This window comes from Ursus maritimus, unplaced genomic scaffold, assembly GCF_017311325.1.
Source record: "Ursus maritimus isolate PB19 unplaced genomic scaffold, ASM1731132v1 scaffold_21, whole genome shotgun sequence".
Taxonomy (NCBI): domain Eukaryota; kingdom Metazoa; phylum Chordata; class Mammalia; order Carnivora; family Ursidae; genus Ursus; species Ursus maritimus.
The window spans coordinates 11,320,988-11,338,750 of NW_024424564.1; the positions used below are offsets into that span (position 1 = coordinate 11,320,988).

Genomic DNA, 17,763 nt, shown 5'->3' on the forward strand with positions numbered 1-17,763 from the left:
CCATGCTGCGTTTTTGTCTTCATCATGCTTCCAATATCTGAATTTCTCCAGCATGCATCAACTTACTTCTCTTTTTTATTGTGATATGTAATATGATAAAATATACATAACCTAAAATTTTCCATCGTAACCACTTTCAAGTGTATGGTTCAGTGGTATTAAGTACATTCACATTGTTGTGTAATGATCACCACTGTCCATCAGTCTTCAGAATTTTTACATCAGCCCAAACTGAAGCTGTGCCTACCCAACTCTAACTCCCCATGTCGTTTCCCACCGCAGCCCCTAGCAACCGTTCTACTTCCTGTCTTCACCAGCTTGCTTCTCGATGGCTGCTTCTTGGGTTTAGGTTTCAGCTTTCTTGTTCTCGTTAATTTAGTTACCACTTTTCTCCCTTTCTGGCTTCCAGAATATTGTTGGCTTCTCTCATTTGCTGTTGTATCGTTCTCATTTTCTTTATTCTTACGGGTTTTATATTCTAAAAATTCTAACCTTTCAAGGTGAGGTTTTAGGAAGGAGTCAAGGTCATCTTGCTTAACTGAAGATCTGCTCTCCCCCCCTAAATTCCTCGTTTATCATTTTTAAAATTCAGTTTTTAAAATATTTATTAGAGAGCTAGTGAGAGAGAGCATGAGTAGGGGCAGGGGAGAGGGAGAAGCAGACTCCCTGAGGAGTCAGGGAGTGTGATGTGGGGCTCCATCCCAGGACCCCGAGATCATGACCTGAGCTGAAGGCACACGCTTAACTGACTGAGCCACCCGGGCACCCAGTTATTTATTTATTTTTTAAAGCCCAACATGGTACTTAAACTCATGACCCTGAGATCAAGACCTGAGCCGAGATCAAGAGTCAGATGCTTAACCAAGTGAGCCACGTAGGTGCCCCAGTTTTTTTTTTTTTAATTAGGAATTTAGATACAGGTGTGCCAGACAGATAAAGACAGCCTTATAGTTGTATTGTCTCTCAAATTAGGATTTATAGATGTGCTCCTTCATTATCCCTGATTCCTTTTGGGTTGGCTGGTTTTGATTCCTCAGACCTATTACAACCTCCTCTTCCCTCCCTCTAGCATACCCAGGATGGGCCCACTGTGCTAAGACATATTCTCTGCTGCTACAGCAGTTTCATAGCAGTGAGAGCCTGGCACAGAAGTGGGGAGTGATTTTGGGTGATAGACTGTTACCTAGAAATTTCTGTAAAAGTCTGTTATTCAAAGTGTAGTTGAGGTATTTCCTCCTCTGTGCAACTTCTCTGAGTGCCCTTGGCAGAATTAATTTCTCCTTCTGGGCCATGACACCTGTCAATCATTCTAACTACATTGGGTCTGTCTATACTAGATAACTACATTATGTGATCTGTCTCCTTTCTTTCTTAGGCCTAGTGTTTCACAAGGTTTGGAGAGCATTCCCACATTCTCATACAGTTTTTGGCCCACAATAAGTAATAAATAATTATTTACTAAATGAAAATTAATCCACCTGGACTGATTGCATTTCCTGCTTTCTAGCAAGTATATTGTCCTCATGCCCTTTATCACCAGTGTCTACTGAAAGTTATGCCAGAAACTGTTAGGTGCTTTTTGCTTGTTACTGGAGGTCGTTCTGTGTGGTGAAAATGCCTGGGTTCAGATAAATAAGCAAGTTTCTTAAACTATCTGTGGTTTAGTTTTTTTTTAACCTATCAAATAGAGGTAATAGCTACCATGTAATGTTGTGAGAATTAAATGACTACTTCTGCAGGCTAGATCAATGCCTGGCACATTGTTTTATGGTGAAGCCTTTTTTCGTCTTTATGGGAAGATTACCTTCTATAATATCATTAGCATCTGATGATAATAGATGATGATTTTTGATAGAAAATCAAAGTAAAATGACAAATCTAGCTACTATTAAAATATTTAGTTCTTTGTCTTTTGTATATGAACATGTTCTGAAATGATCTCCATGGGCTTAGATAACAGATAATGGCATCTAGATAATAATTTAATCTGGGAGAAGTAGTGTCCTCCATGTGTTATATGCCTGTTAAAATTCTGTATTCTTTAAATATAATCTAAGATCCCCAGATTCTTTTCAACAGAAATATATTAGATAACACTGTCAATATTCATGCTCTTTTCTTCCTAAGAAGAGTTTCAGGCAGCTCATTGGTGACTTTCGTTTCTGGCATGCTTGTTGTCTTCTAACATCTCACTTCCGAGACCGTGTGTTGAGGGAAGAGAACCCTCCACCATTCGGTCAGCAGTCACAGAAAACTTGCTTATGCACCTAAGCGTTGTGGATGCAAGCAAGAAGAAGGCATAATTGTTTTTCTCGAGGAACCATCATCCCTTCCTCATTTCGGTAATATGAAGATCAGATGTTCTGGCAGAATGTACTCACACTCTTTGACCCAGAATTCCATTTATAAAGTATTATAAATGGAATAAAAATGTGCACAGAAATTTATGCACAAGGTGTTCATGAAAATATTAATTATAGAAACAGTAAAAAAAGACATGACTTTTGGTACATCCACTATGTTTTCCAGGCTTTCAATTAAAAACATGATATTACTTAAATAATTAACATTGTATTTTAAAACATCTGTTCTGGTCCAATTATGTAGGAGGATGACTAGAGGGTTAGGTCAGTTGTTGAATTCCATGATCCGTTAAGAGGAGTGGTAAAGCGCACAGGTCTGTGTTAAAGTTTGTTGTGAGCATTAAATGAAACACTGTATGTAACCTAAAAAAAAAATACCTCAGTAGATATTTGGGGCTCTTCCTGTTACTGGTTTTCCTTATACTCATTCCCTCCTTAATGGTTTTTCTCTATAATCTTCCTCCAGTCAATCTAAACCAGAAATGGCAGTGTTTTGTTTGGTCTGACAACTCCCATTGATTTGTGATAACCATCTAGAGGTTTCCGAGGCTTTTGCCAAGCTCTATAGAGCTGTCACCTGTTACCTGTTTGGTCAGTTTTGAAGGAGGGGAAGTAGCAGTGCTGTATATCACCTTGGGTTTGCTCTCCTTGCTTTAAACTTTGTCTCTTTGCACACATAGTCACTTCCTTTTCCCTTCGGGTTTTCAAGTATTTTTTGTTCTTGTACCTTATTTTGATAGGAGTTTGTTAGCTCTCATCTGCCTGCTTTTTAAAGCGTTTTGATTGTTACTGTTGTTGTTTGATAGCATAAATTATTCCTCATTATAGAGTAGTAATCCAGAAATAGCCTTAGGTCCTCTTTAGTCCTGTTTCTTCTAGGCCTCTCATGAAACACAAATAGAGCTAGCTTGTAAGGCTGACTTGAACACGCCTCATTTATTTTATTTTTTTTGAACACGTCTCATTTAAAGAAGAGTTAGGTTCTGTGTGAACTTTTTCTTCTTACTCCCTAACTAGAAAGCTATGTTTAGCTTCAATCAAATGCAAGAACTCTTCTGTAAGGGATTATAGTCTTCTTTCAGGGCAGGTGGATTATAACCAGAAAAATTTTGTCGTTGTTAAATGGCATAAGTTTGAATTTATGTTGTTTAGGTATAATTTATGTAGTAAACTACAATCAATAAATTATAACTGGTGATTAATGAAATATCCCTTAGCACATAGGCAAAAATGATTTCGCTTTATAACACATCTTGAAAGTTATATAGAAATGAGGTTATGGACACTATAAAAAGTATTTACTTTTCTTGATGACTTTTTCTACATTGATAAGTCCAGGGTATTTATAAGGTATCATAAATCAGACCTTTATTTATATTAAAAAGAGTATTAACAGTTGGATTTTGAAATCACTTGCCTTGGTTTTAATATTTTTTTTGTTATTTTTAAATCCAGGAATTAAAACCATATGGTGTTCAATGAGCTTTATTTTGACTCAATTTGAAGGACAGGCTGAAGACGTTTTAATGATATTACTCAGCTAGAAATCAGAAGGTAGGTTCCTTGAGTGAGCTGTCTTTAACTTTTATGGCCTCAGCTGCTTTTGTCCTATAACATAATTTAGGACATCTAATGCATGATTGTCATGAACCCTAAAAATCTGTGGCCTTTTTTCTTCCCCCACAAATCCCTGCCAAAATTCAGTTTTTTTCCTACTGAATTTTTAATGCTTTAGGTATTTATTAGATGTCAGTATGCATTTCCAAATGCTTGATTATTTTTTCTAAATTTTAATCTGAAAAGACTATCAGTTTTTTTTAAAGCTATGTTTGATTTTGTTTAGATTGTTCTTCTAGTCATTAAAGTGTAGTTTTAACTCTATATGGTAACTGGCTCCTGAGAGTCAAAACAAAACAAAACACATAGAGTCCCCCAGTTTCACCCTCCCCACAAACCTTGTATCACATTTATATTGACAAGTAATAAAATTAACATATTTGAGCTTTAACATTCTAAACAGTGGGGAAAGCATTAATGAACTGTAAAGTAGCCCTGCAGAGAAATCTGGCAGAGGAAGAGGAGTGTGTTTTATATATTGAAAAGTCAGCCTGTGGCAATCAGGCACTTACTTGCTCTGCACCGTTTTAACAGAGAATTGAATAGTTTTGTCAAATACAGATATTTTACCGAGTTGTTTGTTAAAAACAAAAGAGGACTATTTAAGGCCTTTTGATAATAATTTTTTTTTTTTTAAATTTTGACCTTAAAATGACCCCAAAAAGGCAGAGGTTGCCCCTTGGTTGTAGAACCTCAAGTGAATAACTCCTGCCGGGAAGAAAGCTGTTGAGAATAGATAAAGGTGGTTTTAGGCGTGTTGGGGTAATTTCTGTTACCCTAGTATAGTCACTCCTTGCGTTTAGTGATTTTCTTGTGTCATTGCTTATTATTGATTGTATTCTTTTGAAATAAATCTAAAATTGATGAGTTTTTTCTCATCTTCTAAATTAGGAGCGATTATCTGAAATGTGTAAGAATAAGATTTCTAAGACCTTACATGATAAATCAGTTGGTTGAAAGTGAACAATACTTTTGTGTCTCCAGAGAGATTTAAAATAGAGTCTCTTTTCCCATGTCGGGGTGGGGCAAGTAAAAATGAATGTTACCCTTACCTGATTTGTCAGTAAGAATTCCTGGTGGCAGTAAAAACCAATTCAAGCATATCGCATATTTTAAAAGGATATGAGTGGAGCTCAGGGGCTCATCAAATTGTTGCTCCAGGGTTAGAGAACCAGTATTCAGGGCTAAGCAGCCAGAAACAATGCCCAAAATCACATTGCACAATGATTCCCATGAGGATGCTGGTAGCATCTAGAGACAGACTGACAGACGCCACAGCCTGCCCCAGTGACACGGCTAGCTCTGGATGACTCTGAATGCTGCCACCTCTGCCCTGGACTTGACCTTGCTGCAATTACTCCACCGTTAATGTGGGAGAGAGTTCCTTTTGGTCTCGATTTCGCCTGCTCACTAGTTGTCCATTTGTGTAGTCTGGGCTGGGCATGTGTATTTGGCAGAACCCATGTCCTACATGTATAGGACACGTGGGAAAGTGTTTAATCTTTCGAAGTCATAAAATTGGGGAGGTGGATTCTCAAATTTTAGATGCGGAAAACTATTTGACCTTCTGAAATCGTAAGTTGGGGAAGTTCCCAAACTACAGGCAAGTTCAGATGCTAGGCAGACAAAAAAAAAAAAAAAAAAAAAAAAAGATAAACATTGACTGCATCTGATGTTTTATATGTAGTATGTGTTGAGTCCTCACTGTGATGGTCACCATGCTTAAAGTGTCTCACAAGCCCTATCACAGATCGTCCTCACAGCGATCGACATGAAATAACAGGCCAAGAGAGATCCTACAGTTAGTCAGTTCAGAGCCGAGACACAAACTCAGAGCTATGATTCCAAAGCCTGTGCTTATAACCTCTGTATTAAACTGACTCTTTAAAAAAATCCCCCCAATACATTTATCTCAAAATCTTGTAAATAAACCTTTAGATTGACCACTGAGTTTATTAAAATCTTATATGTGGCATTTATATGTATTTAGGTATTTTAAAAGAAGTTGAAAATCTGTGGCTTTAATTTTCTCTATTTTCAAATGACTGAATAATTTCTTTTTTTTTTTTTTTTAAAGATTTTATTTATTTATTCGACAGAGATAGAGACAGCCAGCGAGAGAGGGAACACAAGCAGGGGGAGTGGGAGAGGAAGAAGCAGGCTCATAGCAGAGGAGCCTGATGTGGGGCTCGATCCCATCACGCCGGGATCATGCCCTGAGCCGAAGGCAGACGCTTAACCGCTGAGCCACCCAGGCGCCCCCATCAAATGACTGAATAATTTCTAATTCTTTTTCTCGTTTTGTGAATTGTCATTTCTCATTTTGTGACTTTGCCACAGGCTATAGCCTGATACAGTGCTTTCTTCTGGAATATCAGTGCTTGGAAGCCAGTTGCTGAGTGTAAGGGAGACAGATGGACAAGAAGGAGAGGTAGAGTGACCAAGACTGTGGCAGGAAGGGAGAAATATCAGACACACACACACATACACACACACACACCAAGGAGACACAAATACATATGGAAGGAATGCTGGGGGGGGGGGGACATGACACACATGTTACCCTACAAGCAGCATCATTCTTTGTGTCCTTTGTTGTTTGTAATGGCAGCTTGAAACATAGTGGAACTCCCCCTTCTCTGCTTTAGGAAAGTCATTGAGGGCTTTTTTTTTTTTTTTTAAGTTCGATTCAGTGCTTTCTTTAGAGTAAACAGTGAGTTTTAAGCCTCTGTACCAGTTTCCATTTTAAATTGACTTATGTACTTCTATTTTAAAGCTAAAAAAATATGTGATATCTAGGGGTAATAAACAGGAGCTGTTATTTAACTTGGGATATATCCAACTTGGTTTGGGGGGGAAGAATCATAAAGAGAAACTCCCATAGTTACTATGATGTCAGCCAAGTTGGAGTATTTCTTCATAAACCACAACTCTTGTTAATTATTGCTTTAGCACAAGTCTGTCTGTCCTGCAGATTTTTCTATGCTACCAAAATAGAGCTTTATAATAATGTTATTTTATTCACTTGTGCCTTTGGGACTAAATGGGCAGCTATAATTTTTGTGAAAGTGAGTAGATCAAGTGCCCTTCCACATACATACTCTCGTAGGCAGTCTAAATGTGGGGTGGGTGCTAGAGAAATACATGATGTAAAGGCCCATGAAATTAAAAGTGATTTTCGTCATCTTTACATATTACATTTTTAATGTTGAGTATACTATGTTTCTTGTCCTTACCTCCGTCTGTTCTTTCTTAGGATATAAATTTTAATTTGAGAACTCTTATTTTTCTATGAATTTGTTTTGTCCAATGCCGGCTGTATACAAAGGAGTTTTGTATAAATGCAATTATGTTATTTACTCGACTATTCTACTTTACCCTGAGATTTAAGCCTCTTTTATTAACATTTTTAGTGGGCCAGCAATCCTCAAATGGGCAGTAGTCCTTTTATTAAGCTACCAGGTTGAAAATATGATGTTTTCATATAGATAAGTTTCTTATCTTTATGGACATTAGCTAATGGTGAATTTAATTAGTCATCTTTTAAGAGCTGTCCTGCTGGGCCAGAACGGTGATCCATCCAACCCAGACTGTCCTAAAGAGCAGACTGTCCTAAAGAGCTGCAGCAGGGAAACAGGTTACTTATTGGAATTCTGTCATTCCTAAAGGACACGTAGGCCGTTTCTAATTTCCCTTAACTTAACGTACTGTACTCAGAATTCGTGCATTCTTTTAAACTCTTCAGCATGGCACTCCGTTCTGATTGTGTTATGTATGCATTAAGCTAAAATACTTATTATAGATTTGTTGGGATGGGTAGCTCTGGGGAAAAATACCATTTATAATGTGAACTTCAGTTCTTTCTTTGCTCATAAGCTGTTTCAGTTTCTTCACCTGTAAAATATAAAATGATTTCACAGTTTTTTTCCCCTGCTACTCTCAAAATCTGTTCTGTTATTTCTAATATGGCCAATTTATAAGGCTTGTCTTTCTCACCCTCCTTCCTAGCATTTTCCCCCCTACATGCCATTTAAATATAGAATATTAAGCAAGTTCTTTATGTATCATGAAGGAGGCACAAGTTATGTAGGGCAACTGAATCCCTTTGAATTATCTGATGGCTGTAACTAAAAGTTCTGTGGATTTTTAGGAGAAACGGTATTTAATAGCTGTAGTTCAAAGAAAACAGGTATAGCTTGTATTGGGTGTTTTAGGATATGGGTTTATTGAAGGTCTTTTCATGTGATATGAATTCGGCTTTTTAATTCGCTGGAAACTAGTTGAAGACATTGGTCATTCCTTCTTTCTTTTTGTCTCTTCTACAATACCTATCATGAGAAATTATCTTAAAAGACTTTGGTTGTGGAAAAAAAAGTCTCTAATATATTGCTGAAAAATATTTAGAGCCCACCAGAACTACTAAAGAATGAGGATGGTATTTTCTTCCTAACAGATAAAGGAGGAATTTAGAAAAAAATTATTACTCCTTCTTGGTTGATTTCTATTTTTGAAGATATGGGTTACCGCCTAGAAAAGAAAAGGGCTGAAGTGAGCATTATAAACATTGTTTCCACTTTTGAGGACATTAATGGAGTTGGGTGACAGTTCCTGGGACACATCCTTAATGATGACAGCGTCTTCAAGAAGAAGGTATCAAATACTGAGGTCTTTTGGTATTCAAGTAACTCAGCTTCCTGAAAGAAAGGTAAACCTGCTTTAATATCAAGCCACTCTCCATAGTGACTATTTTATTGTGTATAGTGTTAAAATTCATGAAAAACAATAAAGCCACAGACTCTGATACTTAGATTTGTATAGATCTCCTTGTTATGGATAATGTTGAAGACATAGAAGAAAATTAACTCTGGAAATATTTACCTTGATGTTCTACATAGAATCACATGTTAAGATTTTTCTATTGTTTCTTAGTAAGAAATACATTTTATATCATGGCCAACATGTGCCTAGCATTTTTGTATTCAAAACAAAAGTTTTTAAAAATGATAGTTACTCATGCTGTGTGTGTGAGTGCCAGGGGAAGGAAAGGAAGGAGAGAGAGAAAGAGACAAACATTCACGGTAGGGAGAGATTGTGTGTGTGATAAAGTTTTAAGAAAAAATACTCTGTATGCTGTGTACTTCCATTTTCTTAAAATATAAAACAAAAGTAGCAAATGCTGTAGGTGGTGCCCCCGACATTGACTTCAGAACCATACAGGCCATCCCATTATCTTTATTTAGTCTTAATGATAGGTCTGCACATGAAGTATTTTGTCATTGAGAGAGAAACACTAAAATCCTAAGGGTTTGTTTTTTTTAATAAAAATAAGGTTGTATTATTCATAATTGGTGTTCAGGGAGAGAGTGTGTCCTCCCTTTCATCATTCCTAACCATTAGTGCAATGAATTAAAGTTGAGAGAGATTTTTTTTTGTGTTAATTTATGCTGACAATTCCCAGGACACAATCAAGTATTTAGAAGACCAGCATATGTATTTAGGCCTTTGGAAACTTTAAATCATCAATCTGTTGAATCTCTTCTCTGTAAAGGAGTCCACTCATTTAAATGGTGTGTTTTTTAGTCAGTGGGAATAATTAGTTCCAAGGAATTTTCACCTCCTCCACATGACTAGGGACATCAGTGACGCAAGGATACCTTTCCTCAGTGATGTGTCCTGATTGTAATTGCCTTTTTATTTTACAATAAGTATGTTACTTTTATTTATTTTATTGTGTCATAGGCAGTAGGTACATCTAATAATAATCAAATTTACATTTCTGAAAAAATATTTCTACAAAATATTTTCTGATTGATGACTCATTAAACATTAGATTCTGTTCAGTATAAAGAACTGAGGCCAATAAGTGTTATCTCATGGAATCAGGAAGTAAGGTGTTCCACATGAGAGAATTTTCTACAAAAGGAAAATTAGGAATCTTTACTCATTTTGTTGTAAATTTTAAGAAACAAATGGGATACTTTAATGTATGTATTTGTATGTATCTATATGTCAAGAGTGAAAGAAATATTTCAGAACATCCGGAAAAGTACAAAAACTGTTTTGATAAATACCTGTGTACCCCGTCTATTAAATCTTAGTATTTTTTCCCTGACTTCTCTGAGTGTATGGAATAGCCATCAGTGACCTAGAGGTGATACAGGTTAATCATTGTGAAAGAATACTAGTGAGCTCTGGTGTGACTAGTTTAGTTACTTAGTTCCCTTAGATCTCAATGTAGCATATTTTTCTGATTCATTTCTTAATGCCATAGTTTTCTTATTAATATATAACAGTGAATCTTCCCCCTTTGTTCTCTTATCTAAAGCAGCTTTGGAAGAATGGAACACATTTCTTACACGAGCCACCTGGATTTACATGTTACTCTTACAGGGCGTATGTGGTATTTGTGACTAATAATTTCATTCCAGTTTACGGCAGGTTATAATAGTGAAAAGAAAGAGAGATTTTGCATCCTGGAGCTGTTTCTCTCTGGTTTGGACAAGTTATTTAACCACTCTGTGTGCTTTGTTAATACCTTTCGCATAGAGTTCTGAGAATTAAATGAGCTAATGTCAATAATTGGCACGCAGAAGTTGCTCAGGAAGGGGTCACCTGGGTGCCTCAGTCGGTTGAGCGTCTGACTCGATTTTGGCTCAGGTCATGATCTCAGGGTAATGAGATCAAGCCCTGCTTAGGGGTGGAGCCTGCTTGAGATTCTCTCTCTTTCTCCCTGTCCCTGCCGCCCCCCCCCTTCTGTGCTCACACGCACTCTCCATCTCTCTCTCTCTCTCTCTCTCTCAAAAAAAGAGTTGCTCAAGAAAGGTTACTTTTAATATCACAAGCCTTCTTTAAGTGGTTGAACTTGCTGAAGTCTGATTTCTAAATGAGTGGGGGTATTTCTGCACAAAAATACTCAAGACTTCTCTTCACCCCCTCCCCAAACAAAGCAGATTTTAACGTTAAATTTCATCATCCAACTCTTGGAACCCCTGCTGATTGTTTTCTTGTACTCTTGGTTTATTTTTGTACCTAAAGTCTGATAGGCACATAACAAGTGCTTTGTGAACCTTAAACTAAGTGAAAATAGATTGTTCAGATGAAAGATATGTGGATAAGTCAGTTTTAGGGCACTTCTAGAGATCTCTTGCCAGAACTGGTATCTTTGTTTTGGTCTTCAGAGACTATTAAATGTGATCACTGAGTCATACTTGCTGTTTTCTCTGTCCCCTGGCTATCTCTCTTAAGACTCTGAAGCTTGCCAGCCACAGGATGTTTAAAAGGCAGAGTAGGCTTTAGCCCAGGGGAGTTTGTTTATTTAAAGAAAAATAATTAAGTTCAAACATCCCTACCATGTCGTAGCTAGTCTAGTCATGTTAGAGTTAGTGAGTTCTTTTGATTCTTTCTGGTGGTCATGGTGCTTAAAGGTAACAAATTTGAAAGTAATTTAAACTTTTCCTGGGAACTTTACAATGTAATCCCAAAGAGACGTCCCTAAAGGAGTGGGTGGAAAGGGCCATTTATTTTGCTAGTTGTTGTTTTTTAAAGGGATTTATTTATTTATTTATTTTTAAATATTTATTTAGTTGAGAGAGAGAACATGAGCAGGGGTAGAAACAGACTCCCCGCTGAGCAGGGAGCCCGATGCTGGGCTCAATCCCAGGACCTTGGGATCATGACCTAAGCTGAAGGCGGACGCCTAACCGACTGAGCCACCCAGGTGCCCCTTTAATGGGACTCTTTTAATTCAAATCATTTACCACTCCTCCCTAGAGTTATGATACAGATGATTTAAAAACAAAACAACAAATAAAAGCGCCCTATGGTGGCTATACCTTCATTAATTCTTTGGAGTTGGGCCTGTAAGAATCTTTTAAAAGGGACAGTATAGTTCTCCAGATGTTTAGACACAAAGATATGGTAATTGGTGACTTTCATATTTTGGATGATTATCATCCCCAAAATATTTCTCCTTACATATTCTCTGCCAGATAAGGAAATCTGAGGCAGATATTTTGGGCTCGCCTAGGGTACAGGACCTATCTGTTGATGAGATAACTTGTAAAAACTGAGTCCTAGAGGAAGTGGAGGAGGAATAAGACAGAGAGATACTTGGTATTCCAGGCAGAGGGAAAGACAAGTCCAGAGGCCCTGAAGTGAGAACGTGCTTGAAGTGTTTAAGGAAAGGAAAGAGGCCAGTGTGGCTGGGATGGAGTGAACAAGGGGGAGAGTGGTAGGAGATGATGTTCAAGAGATGTGGAAGGGAAATATCAGATCATGGTCCTTATGGCCTTTGATAGGGGTTTTGGTTTTTAGAGTAGTGAGATGGACTCAGTTCAAGGGTTTGAGCGGAAACATGACATCTGACTTTCTTTTGAAAAGGACGAATCTGACTGACTTACTGAGGTGAGCAAAGGGAGAAGCTGGGAGATCAGATAGGGAACTATTAGAGTAATGCAGATGAGAACTAAGGTGGCGTGGACCATGGTGGTCAGAGTGGAAGTGTTAAAAGTGGTAACATTATGGATGTCTTTTGAAACTGGAGCTCCCAGGATGAACACTTAATGGGTAGCAGTGGATATTTCTGCACATAGTGTTTGATTGACCCATTTTTAAATGATGTTAAGATTAATTCTTGGGTTCAAATTTTGTCTACTTAATTTGTCCATTATAAAGTTTCCCATTAGTCTTTTACCTAATGGTTTTAGCAACCATTGATCATTTTTTAGATCCGTTATTTCATTACATGTTACAAAATGATGATTTTCTAGTTTTATCATTCCTTCTACATTTATAATTTGGAATCCTATAAAAAAGAGCTTTCACTTATTGACTGATTGGTTACTCTAAGGTATTTTTCATATAAGAAAGCCAGGATAAGTGCTTGATTCTTTCCCTTTATCAACTTTTAGAATAATAAGTTAGTGCTATAGCAACCTCTAGAGATGACCATGATTTTTAAAAATATATTTAATGTTTCGGAGCACCTGGGTGGCTCAGTCAGTTTAGCATCTGCCTCTTGGTGTTCTGTTCAGGTCCCGATCTCATGGGTCATGGGATGGAGCCCCACGTTGGGCTCCACGCTCAGTGGAAGTCTGCTTGGATATTCTCTGCCTCTGCCCCTTCCTCTGCTTGCGTGTGCTCTCTTTCTCTCTCTCTCTCTCTCTGAAATAAATAAATTAAATAAATAAATAAATCTTTAAAAGAAAAAAAATTAATGTTTCAATCAGTGGTAGTCGTTACCATTTTTATGTTCAAAATGTCACTATGATTTGATGTTCATTTGACCTTAAAACACGTCTCCAACGTAAAAATTGTAAAACAAGTTCTGAGAAGTCTGACTTCCATCCCTGTCCCTCCCATCCTGCTTTCTCTTTTTTCTATAGCTAACCATTTAAAAATGATTCTGGTTTATCCTTCCAATGCTTTTTTCCTTTTGAAAGAAAAAAACCACCAGTCTATGTTAATATTTGTCGTCCTATCCCCCCCCCTTTTTTTTTACAAAAAGAATAGCATTGTGTGGAATAGCATTGTGTGGAAGCTAACTCAGGTATAGCATGGGAAGTAGGGAACTACTGGTCTCCTTGAGGGTTATTCTTGAGACTTGTGAATTTTTTATTCCATGTAAAAGAGTTTCTTATATTCCTAGCATCTCCACAACAAGCAGCTAAAGAACATACATGTTTAAAAAAAACAGCCTACTTGCAACATTTAGCAGTATTTAGCAAAATTATATATGTAGCAATTCCTCTTTCAGAAGTCCCCCCCCAAAAAAAAGAAGTTTTCCCCAAAGATTGCAGTAACAAAATCACAAAGTGATCTATGCCCTTTGTTCTGTTCCTTGAAGGCTGGTACCGTATCTTGTCTTTTAATTATGGGCTTTGTTTACTGGGGAAGAAACAATAACGATGTTGTAATTGGCATTGATATCAATGGTGTATGTGTGGAAGAAATGGCATTTTGAGAATTTGCCATTTTGAAATAGTACCAGGTTAAATATTTCATCAGTTACATCACTCATCAGTTTATTCATTCTTTCAATAAATATTTACTGAGCACTTACTGTGTGGCAGTCACTGTCCTAAGTGCTCAAAAGGTATTAGTAAATAAAGCCAATAAAAATCTCCTCTGGAGCTTCCTTTCTTACAGGTGTTGGGTGGGGGGAGAGACAAACACGCATAATCAGTTAATTTATTGTTTTCGAATGTGGAGTTTTAGGGTTCCTCTCCTACATCTTCCTTTTTTCTTTTTCCAGTCTGTAAATGGCATTCTTAGGAATTGTAAGACCCTGGTGGGTGGAAAGCATTGAGGACTGAAGAATTTATAGCTCTTTATACTCAGTATGTGTAACATAACTGTGTAATTCGGGACCTGTGGGATGATGGCATATATTCCAGCTCTCTCACCTCATCCTCAGCCCTGTTAATGTTTTTTATTAGAAGGTTGCTGAAGAAATTTTTTGATAGTTCCTTTTATAGACACTAAAGTTTAGAAAATTGTCCTTACAGATTTATGTTTTTGTTATAATATATTCTTAATGACTACATCTTTATTTCAGAAATGACCATTAAGAAGTAGATGCCCAGATGCAAAAGTGATGAAACAGTCAATTTGTCATAAAGTAAGATGCAGCTGTGGCTTTTCAACCAGATTAGTAAGTGTGGCCAAAATTTTTTTAAACTTTATATCTACTTTGAAAAACACTTAATAAAAAGTATAGTGGACATTTTCTTAAGTGTCAACTTGTATTTCTGTTTTTACTTTGGATTGTAGTACAAATTAGAGCATGTAGCTCTAGAAAATGTATGTCTGTGTCGTACCTTTTTAAGAACCATAAAGGTAATATTATAAAATCATAGCTTTAGAGGAAATATATGAAAAAGAGTCACCATAATACCACTAGCCAAATACAACTACTTTAAAAATGTTTAGATATTTGTTTTCCTTCCCAGTCTCTGTTCTATACATTTTTTAAAAAACATCATTTTTGATCATAGTGTTTTGAAGAGTATGCTTCTTTTATATCTTTTAAAATTAAATTTCTTTCAGATGTTACTCCCTGCGAATAAAAATGTACTCTTCAGTACAGGGTTTCTTATTGGGGTAATGAAAATGTTCTGGAATAATATGGTGGTGATGGTTACACAACTTTGTCACTATAGTAAAAACCACTAATTTTACACTTTAAAAGGGTGAATTTTATGACATATGGATAATACCTAAAAACTACCCTTCAGGATACCAGATTTTGGTAAGAGTAAAACGCAACTGAGTTAGAATATGAAAATGTGCCAAGATATCACCATGTACCTAGAAGAAATGATTTGATAGTCAGTAGAATAATGTTTTCATAATAATAAAAATAATAAATTTTATAAATTTTAATAAAAATATCAAAATAACTTTTATTATTAGAGACTTATTGTCTCAAGTTTTGGTAATACCAAGTGTCATGGTATTCTGAATGTACTCTATCAGTATTTTGTTAACTTTTTATTTTTAAGAGGCTTCCTGTTTTGAAACTAACATTTCAACTTTTCTACCTGAAATTTTTTTTAGGAACAGAATTGTATCTATTTTTCTCAGAAGAGAATTCCACAAGGTAAGAAATTGTTAATATAGTAATAAAACAAATATAGTCGAATATAGGCTTAATTGCTCTTGATTTTTTTAAATCCCTTTTCCCTGTATTTATTTCACATTTTTTCTTGATTATTACAAGATTATCACAAGTTTGTTAGCTCCTTCTTTGCAAACAAGGTGCATCTCATCTTATTTGAAGTTAAGATTAAAAGAATGTGATAAAAGTCGTCACCTTTGAAACTCAAATACTGCTTTTCATGGCATCCTTATTGCTAGCATTATTAAGGAACTTATTCCTAACGTCCTTAGGATTGGGTTTGTCCGTTTTAGGAAAAAAGTTTTCTTCTTCCCTTGGGGCCCATGGAACTTTTACGTCAGTGAATGACGTGGGGTGGTGGAGGAGTCATAGAAGCTCTAGTAGGGGCTGTAAATTAAGGGAGATTATTTACCTATGTTTCTACCTATGAAAATTATAGAACTCCTACATTTAGTTTAAAAAGTGGAATGCTTTCTACTAGGTAGATAATAAAATATTTAGTAACATTTAGTATTAAAAAATCCTAAATGATCATCTTTACAATGAATTTTTAATCATCATTGATTTAGATTGTTACACTTTTTAGACTTCTGAAGGATGAAATGTTCAACTGAGTAGGTAGTAAAATCACCTGTTGATGTGCTTATAACCCTATGCCAGGAACTTAAAATCAATTGCTTGGCCTTAAGAAGTTACATTGTTTAAATTTTCTCTGAAACTCTTTGGTACAGGTAGTAGTGATCTGCAGATGAATTTAATCTGTCAACTGGAAAATGCTTATAAAGTGAATTATTCAGGTCAATAGCTCTTTCTCATTTATTGTCCTTTGTGCTGAGGGGAACATGCACTCTCAAACACATCTTTCCCACCTATTTTTGAATTGCCACAGATTTAATCAGGTCAGTTTTTATCCTGATAACTGAAAACAAAGGGTTAAAATAAAGAGACCCGTTGGCTCATGAGGAGGGAGTGGGGAGCAAAACATTAATAGTTTTTACTTTAAAGTTTCTTGTGAAGCTTTTCCCCTATATTTTTCTCCTATCTCTAGAGGGTTAAGGCAGGGAGTCCTGGAACCTGTGTGTAGCACTATCTGATCCTCCAGGGCACTATTCAAAGGCAGTACTTGAGGAGAAATCCAGATCGTTCTTTTCCTGGACCATTTGTGCTTAAAGTGAAAACAGAAATTTCAGAAGATTTAATCCTAGTGAACTTGATCTGTTGCACCTTTGTCTCTGTTCTTTGGGCAAATGAAGTTTGAATTTTTAAACATTAATACAATTTATGGTACAGTGATGATGGGTCATACTGTTTGGTACCCGTAGGGCTCTCCTGTGAGTGTTCAGTAAATATTTATTTTTATAAAAGCCCAGATCCTTTCATAGCTTTTTTAGAGTAGAAGATAATCAAAACAAGATTATTCATATTTATATAGTATCATCCTCCTACACAGTCAAAGGCATTAGAAGGACAATGACAACTTCAATAAAAATTATTGTTAACTGTATACTAGCAAATGGTTGAAATGATAAATTTTATGTTATGTATACTTTACTGCAATTTAAAAAAATTGTTTAAATTTTTGAGCAACTCTGTTTACTCTGAAAGAGAATGGTTATGTTTGAAGTATCAGTATTTAACCTCAAGTACAGGAGTGTTGAGTTAATCATATTCCTTAGTTTGTGTCATACCCATCATCATTGGTTCATTAAAGGACTGTTTCTCTGTTTTCCTTTATAACTAGTCCCCATATAGGTGACCTTTTAATATATTTGATATATTTGATATGTATCCTTTTATGTCTTATAAAAGGTTTTATTATTTCATGTATTTCAGTTATATATTAGGTCTTAGTCGAATTCTTGTGGTCCCCTTCACCCACCTCTCTCTTTATTTCTAAGATCTGGCTATGCTGATGAGTGTTCATCTAATTTGTCTTGTCTAACTGGTACATTGTATTTTAGGTTATTTATTAAAATGAAGCTATTAATGTAAAATTCCTTAAATGTATAAGATACATTAAGTGAGCATTTAAGAAAAGTCCAATTTGTGTTCATTTTTTTATATTAGAATTCAATCTAAAGAATGGAATTAGATGCTATGGAAATATAAACATCTGTTTCAAAGGCTAAGAGTGTTAGAACAGTCAAAGGAAAGAATTGTGGGACC

General features: G+C 36.1%; 1 protein-coding gene across 3 annotated transcripts in view; it reads left to right on the top strand.

Annotated features, from left to right (window-relative positions):
• Positions 1–17,763, top strand: part of FRS2 (fibroblast growth factor receptor substrate 2) — a 112,073-nt gene that overhangs the window by 33,959 nt on the left and 60,351 nt on the right. For all 3 annotated transcript variants that reach the window (XM_040637253.1, XM_040637252.1, XM_040637254.1), the window contains exons 2-3: positions 14,536–14,631; positions 15,537–15,579. The gene's annotated coding sequence lies outside the window, so the exon portion shown is untranslated. The remainder of the gene's footprint in view (positions 1–14,535; positions 14,632–15,536; positions 15,580–17,763) is intronic.